Source organism: Galeopterus variegatus, unplaced genomic scaffold (assembly GCF_000696425.1).
Source record: "Galeopterus variegatus unplaced genomic scaffold, G_variegatus-3.0.2 Scaffold712, whole genome shotgun sequence".
Taxonomy (NCBI): Eukaryota; Metazoa; Chordata; class Mammalia; order Dermoptera; family Cynocephalidae; genus Galeopterus; species Galeopterus variegatus.
The window spans coordinates 403,316-413,435 of record NW_007726823.1 but is presented as its reverse complement, the minus strand read 5'-3'; the positions used below and the strand labels follow the sequence as shown (position 1 = coordinate 413,435).

At 35.1% G+C, this 10,120-nt stretch overlaps 1 protein-coding gene across 1 annotated transcript in view; it reads left to right on the top strand.

Annotated features, from left to right (window-relative positions):
- The window catches only part of LOC103589677 (zinc finger protein 407-like), a 344,176-nt gene that overhangs the window by 126,151 nt on the left and 207,905 nt on the right, over window positions 1-10,120 (top strand). The gene's annotated exons all lie outside the window — the stretch shown is intronic.

The following is a 10,120-nucleotide window of genomic DNA, read 5'->3' as shown; positions in this document are numbered from 1 at the left end:
TGAGCCTTTGATAAAATTTATTTACACAAATTTATTAAATTTCATAATTTCTTAATTCATAATCTTCTAAGTATGGGCACTATGAAAGATATCAAAAAATCGAAAATCAATGTAGATGTCCTTGAATTGTTTGGAATTTTTTAGGGAATATACATACAGGAAAGTAGAAAATAATTCAAAATTCAACTTACATGAGACAGCATGGTGTCACCTTAGAGTGGCAGAGAAGCTGACAGTAAGATGAAGGATATTTGTGGAATATAGAGAATTAAAATGAAATGTGAAACAAAGATAGGCCATTAGTGAGAATTGGCCTGGTTTCCAGAGTCTGTAGTATCTTTTCATTATTGAACACCTAGAAGCATATCCTCTAAAATTGTGATTGTGTGGTTACTCATTGCAAACAGAAGAATCTTTAATTGCAGTGAACACTACCGGTGACAGGCTGTCAGCTGTGAGGACAGGAAGTACTAGGGCCCTGCCTTCTGTGAACACCCACATCCTCTCTCGCAGCATCCTCTCCCAGGTCCCTTTGTCGCAAGGCCATGCTCACTTGGGACTTGCTAAGGCAGCTGGCCAGGTGCTTGACTGGATCTGACCATTGTGTAACTTTCACTGGTGTTCCTACTCAGGGCCAAAAGAGTTGTGATTAGCTTAGGTAAAGTAATTTCTTGGACTTTAATCCATTTCAATATGAAAAATCTCAATAAAAAGATAGTAGCAATTTACAGAAGTGGTTTTGTTTTCTTTTTATCATAAAGTCTAAACTAACAAACTATGGGACTTACATTTTTATTTTTTCCCAGCCCATAATTGAAAAAGTCTTTTTTATTGTTACCTAATTTTGGAAACTTCAGTTAATTCTTATTTTAGCTTCCCAACATTATACTTATGCCAAATATAAATGTATTTTATCACCTACATCCTTCAAGTTGATTTTGCTTATACACTTAGTTATATTAGACGGATATTTAGTTTAATATTTTGAATGCTGGAAGGTATATAATAAATGATAATGTTATTCCACATGGTCTTTTGTTTGAGGTGTTGAAGATTTGAAAAATTAGTATAAATGATCTATATGCAGTGTTTTTAGATGCCTGTCTGAATTTCTCTTCTTGAAATTAGCATATATTAGAAGTAGATGAACCTGAAAATCTATTTTGTGAAAACAAGAATCCATAACTGCACACATCTAACTTTTAATATAACTAATATAACTTTTGTACTGAAAGGAAGCTAAGCTAATAAGTAATTGCTTTGCCTTCCATTCATTAGTATTTTTTTCCTTTCAAAATATACCTCAAATATGTATGTGTTGTCTAGTTTTACTCGTGTTTCATTGCAAGTTACATCGTCACCACCTCATGGTGGAGGCATGTGTCAGAAACGTAAGGAGCCTGCCGGTATTTTATTAACTACTTACCCTCAGTGGCGTCATAATAACTTTAAAAAGTAATTGCTTTGCCTTCCATTCATTAGTATTTTTTTTCTTTCAAAATATACCTCAAATATGTATGTGTTGTCTAGTTTTACTTGTGTTTCATTGCAAGTTACATCGTCACCACCTCATGGTGGAGGCATGTGTCAGAAATCTAAGGAGCCTGCCGGTATTTTATTAACTACTTACCCTCAGTGGCGTCATAATAACTTTAAAACCCTAAGAACTTGTTTTTTATGCTAATCAAATCCCTACAGCATGATCTTTTGATATATCTGTATGTCTGAATATCATGATTTAAAGCAAGCTGTGATGCCTATCAGGTTCTACAGCGTCCACATGGAATTAGTCTCATGTCTTGGTGATGCTCCAGTGCACAAATGCCCCCAGATATTTACTCTAGAAGTGTACTGTAACTGCTGCTTTTCGGACTGAGGTCTCAGAAAGGGTCAATTTTGTACTGAACTCTGAGATTACTGGGCAATACATCTCAACCCTCCTAGCTAATCTTACCTTGAGCTCAAATGGTTCCTTAGATCATCCTGACATGCTAGAAGGCCAAGATGATGACAAAGTTCAAGACAATGAAATGCCTAAGTTCGGAAAAGCTGCCTTTCCTAGCTCCAGCAAAGCACGCAGTCACCATCAGAGAGGCCAGTCCTTTCTAAATATGGTGAATATATTCGAATTATGCAACTTTATTTTTCCATCCTATGCAGTATGTCCCCCTCCCCCAATTGGGGTGGGTTCACTGCCCACAGATACTGCCTGCTGCCTCCTGTGACTCCATGGCCCCACACTTGTCTGTTATGTAAGGTGGTTCTGTCCTTTCAGGCTCCTCTGAAGCCCAACCTTGTCCAAATGTTTCCATCTATATTTACCAATACTTTTCTGAAAACTTTTAAAAAAATTCTGTGTAGTGTGGTGTTTTTGTGTTCTAATTATTTCACTGACATTAGTATTGAACATTGAATTATAGGCTCCTTTTGGGGAAGAATAGATGTCTTTTATTTACTTATAGGTTTTGTAGATAGCGTGGGTCACTGCTAGGTACACGGTAAGTCCCAACACATAATTTTTTAATCAATTGATTGATACAGAAGTAGCTGAACTATAATAATTTGAAGATTGTCAGGATTGTGTCATAAACATCCACAGATTGAAAGTTAGTCAAGGCATTTAAGATGAAAATGTAAATAAGGATTGAAATGCATTTTTTAATTTTAGCTCAAATTATCTATATCAGTAAGAACAATGATTTAAAAGAAATTCTCTTTATATGTTCTTTAAACACTAGTATTAGTCCCATATTTGTAAATTCTATTTTAACTTTCCTTACATAATCTAGTGTTTTCTTACCTAACCTGAAGCAATAAAATTTCATTTTGTCCAGATGATAGGACTGTGGCAGTTTAATATATGTCTTGTTCTCCAGGACTTGACTTCTGTGGTTAGTTAAAATTGTTTCAACTTTTCAAGCCCTCCAGCCCTGCAATCCAGTTGAAAGGGGTGGTTTTGAAAAGGACAGGACAGCCTGTGACTGGAATGGGTCTCATATGCAGTATAATTCCTACCACCTTTTCTTCTCATGATGTAGCTTTAAAGCTCTGCAAGAAACATGAAGTATTTCAGGACTAAACCTTCTCAAACCCTCAGAAAGGGGGCTTAGTCGACCTTTGTTTGCCAGCAGCATTCGATTTGGGTTCTTTTACCCCATAGTGGCTAGGGTGTCCTGGGGGTGAAGGTGTGGGTGGATATAACCTATCATCTAAGCCAGGGATTGTCAAACTACAGCCTGCAGTCCATTCAGGCCCACTGCCTGTTTCTGTAAATAAGGTTTTATTGGAACACAGCCATACTTATTTGTTTACATGTTGTCTATGACTGCTTTTGTGCTACATCAGCAGTTTTGAGTAGTTGTGTCAAAGACATTATGGCTCTCAAAGTTGAATATATTTAGTATCTGGTCCGTTACATAGAGTTTCCTAACCCTTGATCTAAAATATTATTGCACTGATGAGTATTGGACACAGAGCATGTGGCATAGTGGGGGAAATTCCAGCTAAACTGAATATGATGGTTTTGGTTGGGCCAGAGTTTATCATCTCTTTCACAAAGAAAAATTTCATAGAAATGAGATTTTGAAAGATGAATTCATATCTTTGAGGGCACAGCAGTTGTAATCCTTGAATGTTTTTCTTTAGAATGAGTCATTCTCTTGGTTCTTAGTAGACTAATGCAATCTGGGGTTAATATTCTTCTAATGCTCCTCCCAGAAGTTATTTTGGCAAAAAGCTTTTCAAGCCTTGAATTGAATTGAAAGGGCCAGAAAAATATATTTCACAGATTTTAGAACCTAAATGATACGTAAAGAGGTTTACAAATGACAGGCTTTGGCATAAGTGAGGTTAAATTTCTTTTCCAACTAGTTAACAGGGATCTAGCTTGTTAATTAGGTTAATTATCACCTGTTCAGGGCAAAAATGCACTCAAGACTCTTGGCTTAAGTAGTAGGCTCCCTTGTGAACTGTGTAAAAGCCCTCAAGGGAGGTTTTCCAGCTATCCTCTAGAAATCACACTGGAGCCTTCAGAGTAGAATTTAGTAAATGAAAGCTTTCTCATCTTAGGTCTTTGTGGCTTCTTGATATAAATTATGTTTATGTTTTATATATAATCTGAAACAGGTAATCCTCAACGTCTAGCCTAATTTGAATAATCTAGGTATGAATATTATCATGGAACATTTTTGGGTTTAGGATATGTCTTTATTAGTTGAAACGAAGTTTTTATTTAGCCTTTGTACACACATATACACACACACACAAATATTCGGACAGAGATAGTCAAAGATGATCCTGAGTGTTTTAATACAGTTATTGTTATGTAGCTGTCTATAACTTTTTGATTATTCAATTTTGAGAAAATAGTGAGAAAATTTTATTTTCCAAGTAATTTAGTAAGCATGATACAGTACTTTGTAACTTCATAGAAATAGATGAACAGCATTACAGTAAAATAATATTAGGATATCTAATGTGGTTTCAGTGCCTGCTTGGCATGAAAGAGTACTTTAAGTCTAAAAGCAGTATTGTATATTTTACTCAGATGTTTCCTGGGCCAAAAACAATATAAACGTCTCACAATTATGGTGCTTACAGATATTGAGTTTGTTATTGTGGCAGAATTTCTTGAACGTCTTCATTTTGCTCTATTGTCCTTTGGGGTCCTGTTTAAGCATAAGAAACTCATGCGAATTAATTGAGCATTGTAGCTGCTCTTCAGTGGCTGTCTTTATATGCCTTTTTATGTGCTTCTGCATTTAAGAAAGTGATTGTTTTTCAGTTATATTTGCAGCTTTGCAGAAATTCATATGGTAACCCTACTGGGCAAAGAGCACATCATCTTCATTTCATCTCTTAGTGTATTATTATGTGATTATTAAATTATAATCATTAAAAAAGGAGGCTTATATTCCAAAGAAGTTCCCTGTGCATTGGTAGTGTTTGAGTAACTTAGAAATTGTTGAAACATTCATTAGTACATTGGGCTGTTTTGCTAGGAATCGTATAAGCCTTTATTGTTTTCACAGTTTTATATTCTGTTTATTCAAAAAGACAAGAAATACCTGTCAATTAAGTGTTTTAACATCAGTTTAGTTTTACAATAACAATTTGGAATCAGTCATCACCTTTGTGTGGCACAGTTTTGAAAGATAATGACTGCATTTTTTAATATTTTGACAAAAGTCAGTTTACCCCTTCATTAGAATTTCATTTGTAGCACACCAGACCTTGCTCATTGGTGTGCTTTTTGTATATGTGAGTTTGTATGATTTATTAAATTGATGAGACTGGCCCAAGGTGTCATGTAGAGAAGATAAGAAATATTGTTTGTATAATTAAAATATTCATTTTGAATTATGAAATTTTTCCAAAATAAAGAAAGCACTTTGGGAGATGTTAACATATGGCAGTATTACTTCACACACACTTGTTATGATGATAGTGCTATGGTGACAGTGCTGTGGTGCCGTCTGCTCCCCTGCCCCCTCTTCTCAGCAGTGGCAGCGGCCTCAAATTATGACGTCAAGCATGTGTTTGCATGTGGACTATGAACATTTATATATTTAATATTGTTTACTTTGTTGAAAAACTTATATACATGATACAATTGTCTACTTTTTAAAATTCAGTTACATTTTTTGAGTATTTTTAGCCAATGCTGATAAACACAGCCCTGGTTTATTCATCTTCGCTGCATTGTGATGCTCCTTTTTATGATTAAACCCATTATTTGCCTCCTCCCTGCCTGGTGGATTTAAGATTGTTTAAATTTGGTGGGGGAAATTCCTTTCTTAGGGCTGGCCCGGTGGTGCACTGTTACAGTGCGCCGCTTGGGAGCACGGCGGCGCTCCCACCAAGGGTTCGGATCCCACGTACAGACCGGCCGCTCACTGGCTGAGCGAGGTGTGGGCACAACACCGAGGGTTGCGATACCGTTGCTGGTCCCGGTCCGGTACGGGCGCGACACTGAGGGTTGCGATCCGTTGCCGGTCACGAAAAAAGACAAAAAGAAAAAAAAAAAAGAAATTCCTTTCTTACATGGTTATGAGGACATGTGCAATAGTTTCTCAGTGGTGTATACCTAGACTGGACTTTATAGAATAAAAGGTGTAGGGATAGGGCAGGTTCGCCTTTAAAAAGCATTGCTAAAGCAATTATATTCCCAAATTATCTTGAATTGGAGAGATAAGAAAACAACATAAAAATATGGTAATGATACTTCTTACTATTAAAAAATAAAATTATACAGGATTTTTACCAAAATACCTTTATCTTTATATAAGTGTGATGTGTATAGATTTTTCATTAATTCTAATAAATGTAATGAATAGTCCACCTAGTAGGATTAAAAATTTTTTAAATAGCATTTAAAAATACAGTTTGAAAAAGATGAATCCAGAATCTCCTTTTAGGATACTGACTTTAGTAATATGGAAAGATAAGGTTATACATGCTACTCGAAATACAAGACACATATTTTGACATAACTTGGCCATTTAGACATTCAAAAATAGAGAAATGCTGTAACAGAGTTTCTCTAAGACTAAAATATCCATTAAAGTAGTGCTATTAGCCGTATAATCATAATTCAGCTTCCTACTAATTCTTTAGCATTAACTTTGCACATAATGCCTAGCAACACCCAGCTGCCTAGTTTTTATTATGTAGTTGACAGCGAGGATATTTAGTATTCTTGCTTCAAATTTCTAAGTCTAGAGATGTGGATTTTAATCTTGGCTTTATTGTTACAGTGATAATGAGAGAATTTCAGAGAGGCATGTGCAGAACACATCGTCTTGCACCTCTGCCCCTCGAATTTATCAGATTAAACAAAGGCCCAGACTTGTTCCACATTTGCCAGGGATGCCATTGAAGAAATGTCATACACAGCGGTGAATAAAGAAACCTCTTGTAAATATATCAAGCATACTAGAAAAAAATGCTTAGAGTTTATTTTAGGAACCTTTATTTAATTTAGGAATCCATACAAATTTATGCCAAAAGATTAACTCTTAATTGACTTCTACGTCACAGTTACCCACATGAAAACAGGCTTTATTTTTTTAAGTTTTAATGTAATAGACATCTCAATCCCAGGAACTTTGTAATAAACATACCTCTTGATAGGAATTTCTAAAAGTATTACATGTAACCTTCTACCTTTAAAATCATTTTCCTCAAAATTTTGAAATCATTCCTACATTGTCTTCCAATTTCCCGTGTTGCTGTTGAGAAGTCTGGTATCATTTTGATTTCTTTTGTTTGTGACTTTTTTTCCTTTTGAAACCTTTTAAGATCTCTTTGTATCCAATAGAAACATCTAGTGAAGACTGAGTTAAAGGAAGGTAACAAACTGCCCTCTTTCATTCCAAGTCTGATAGCACTATTTGGCATTTTGAACTGTTTGGTAAATATTATAAAGTGTAAAGTAGCTGGAGTACCTAAGACCTGCACATGGCATTGAAGCCAGCTCGTCTCCCTGGGAGATGGCCTTCTGCTAAGCACATTTGTCACCCTGAGGTGCCTACCATACCATTTTGTTAAAAATTAACTTATAAATGTTTAAAATTTTAAAAATTAATTTAAGATGTTTAGAATCCCAAAGGGATCTGAAACAAATATGGGAAATATGGCTATTATCATCTTTGTACATAATTCTTGGTGGTAGACACAGCTCTGCACTTTTCTGTGTTTGAAATCTGCCACAATTTGTAAAATAACTCAGAAGATGAGAAAGGAGAGAAGACCAAGTGGTATGAGAATTGGGAACCAGAGGCATCCTGAACGACCCCCTATTGCTGTGATATGTACCTCTCACATTCTGACTCTGAAGTCTGGGGAGATGAGGGGAGGAATGAAACTCAATCGCCAGTTCAGTTCATCCATTTGGTCTAAAATTATTTACAGTAGAACACTGGGTACCAGGCACTTCTGAGCTCTTTTGTGTGCTAGTGTTATTTACCCTTGTAGATTATGATCTTTACATGATTGTCAGTTACTCATCTTTGTACATCCCTCAGCTAACCTACAATAAAATCCTCTGCATTAGCGAAATTTTGTGAAACAGACGTCTTTTTAATATATTGTGAATTTGCTTAAGCTAGAAATTTCTTACAGAAGACCACCATGTGGTGATAGAAAAGGGTTTATGACATTTAATCCAATTACTGCAAGTCACAGGGCTTCGCCGTCCCTTGTGACTGCAAAAGGCATCTCCACAGCTGGGTGGCAGGCTACTGCAAGTCATGGTTGGTGAGACTTTGCCAACACCTTTGCTTCCCAACTCTGCGACGCACTAGTGCATTCCTGTCACCGAAATCCTCCCTGCTAGCCCTCCATTTCCAGTTGTCACCTATCTTTGAATGTCTAAATTTAATGCCACCTCTGAGAAGCTTCTCGAATCTGCCCTGCCCTATTAGCTGCTCTTCTTTTAAATTAATGATGGCATTTTACATTTTTTTTGTTTTTTCCTGACACTGAGTTTATTTTCAGGAATGATTTTTTTCCCATAGTAGCTTGTAATTTCCTTGAAAGCCAAATTTGACTCTTTTTCACACTCTGATTTCTCTACACTATCTAGAACAGTGTTTTTGGTATAGTGGGTATCTCAGGTGTTTCTAAAGTACATCCAAAACACACACTGATGCCCTTGCATCATGATGGACTTCTTGAAGATCCCAAGGAGAGCTATGATCCCTTGGGGATGACAAAGTCTTACTGACTTGTCAAGTAAAGGCAAGTGTTTTACAGTATTTGAGACTCTGAGTTTGTGTAGATCCAGGAAACACCCCATTGATGAAGAAGTCTTAATCTTTATAAAGGCAGCTTACAGTAGTAATATTTCCAGTTCTTTTCAAAGGACCAGTGCATGAACTTATTTATTTTCATAAAGCGAATTGTAAAATGTGAGGGTTTCTGAAAGTCAATTGGTGGTCCTAGTTCTTTGTTATCTGGCTTTTGACATTTCACGACAGGCACTAAGCTTTAGTTTAACATTTTTATTATGTATGAATAATACAGTACATATATTGAGGTTTCATAGATGTAATTTCGTTAAATGTACATCATGATAGATTTAAAAATGAGGGATTTATTTTGTCATTCATAAAGGTGTAATACAGTCAGGAGAAACTATTTGTTAAAAGATAGCATCTACTTAACCTCTTTATTTATTTCTTGTAGGAGAAGGTTAGATCCACAATAAATACATGAAGAAATAAGTAGATAGGGGAATTTATCTTGGAAATAAGATCCCTGTCATGGTTTTGAAATGTTAAATGCATGAAGACCCGTCAAAGAGATATACGGACATGACATTTTTTTTTACAGTGCATTTCGAAGTATTTAGTTATATTTGTCATTCTCTAGTACCAGTAAGCAATGATCGAATGATGTAGTAATTTCAAAGTCAGTCTGTGTTAATGGATGTAAATATTGTATCTATTTACATACATTAGATAGATAAATAAATGGGCAACTTTAATGTTAATGAAGCACTTAAGATATGTTATATGGCATTTCTTAAATATTTAGCAGTTTTTACTTCTATTCCATTTAAGATCTAACCTTATAAAAAATATAACCATAACCAAAGAGATAGATTTTTATAAAAGACAATTTCATAATTTGATTCATAGGAATTTGTGAAATTCTGAATGATTAATTTGTTAAAGTAATCCACATTTGCCTCAAAATAGGAAAGTTAATCATTTGGAGCTTAGAATTCTTTATCTACCCTTATGGGGCTAAGGAAATCTGTAAAATCATGGTTCAGCCCTTATGTGAAAGCATATACTGTTTATATATCTCCTTATTTATATTATAATTTATAACATAGATATTATAACTTATATTTTTAATTGCATTAACTTACTAAAAGTATAAATTGAGTATCAATTTATGAATGTCAACTCCAGTTTCCATAGTCTCTCTCTTTTGTGGCAAAGTGCTTATCAACTTATGAAATATTTTAATTTTGATTATTGGGTTGTAATTTGCTTTTATTTGACTGTTCATTATCCTGCATTAATTAGTGGGACACTCTTTTATTAGTCACAGATATTGCCTTAAATTCAATTGTATTAGACTCTTTTGTGGCAAAGTGCTTATCAACTTA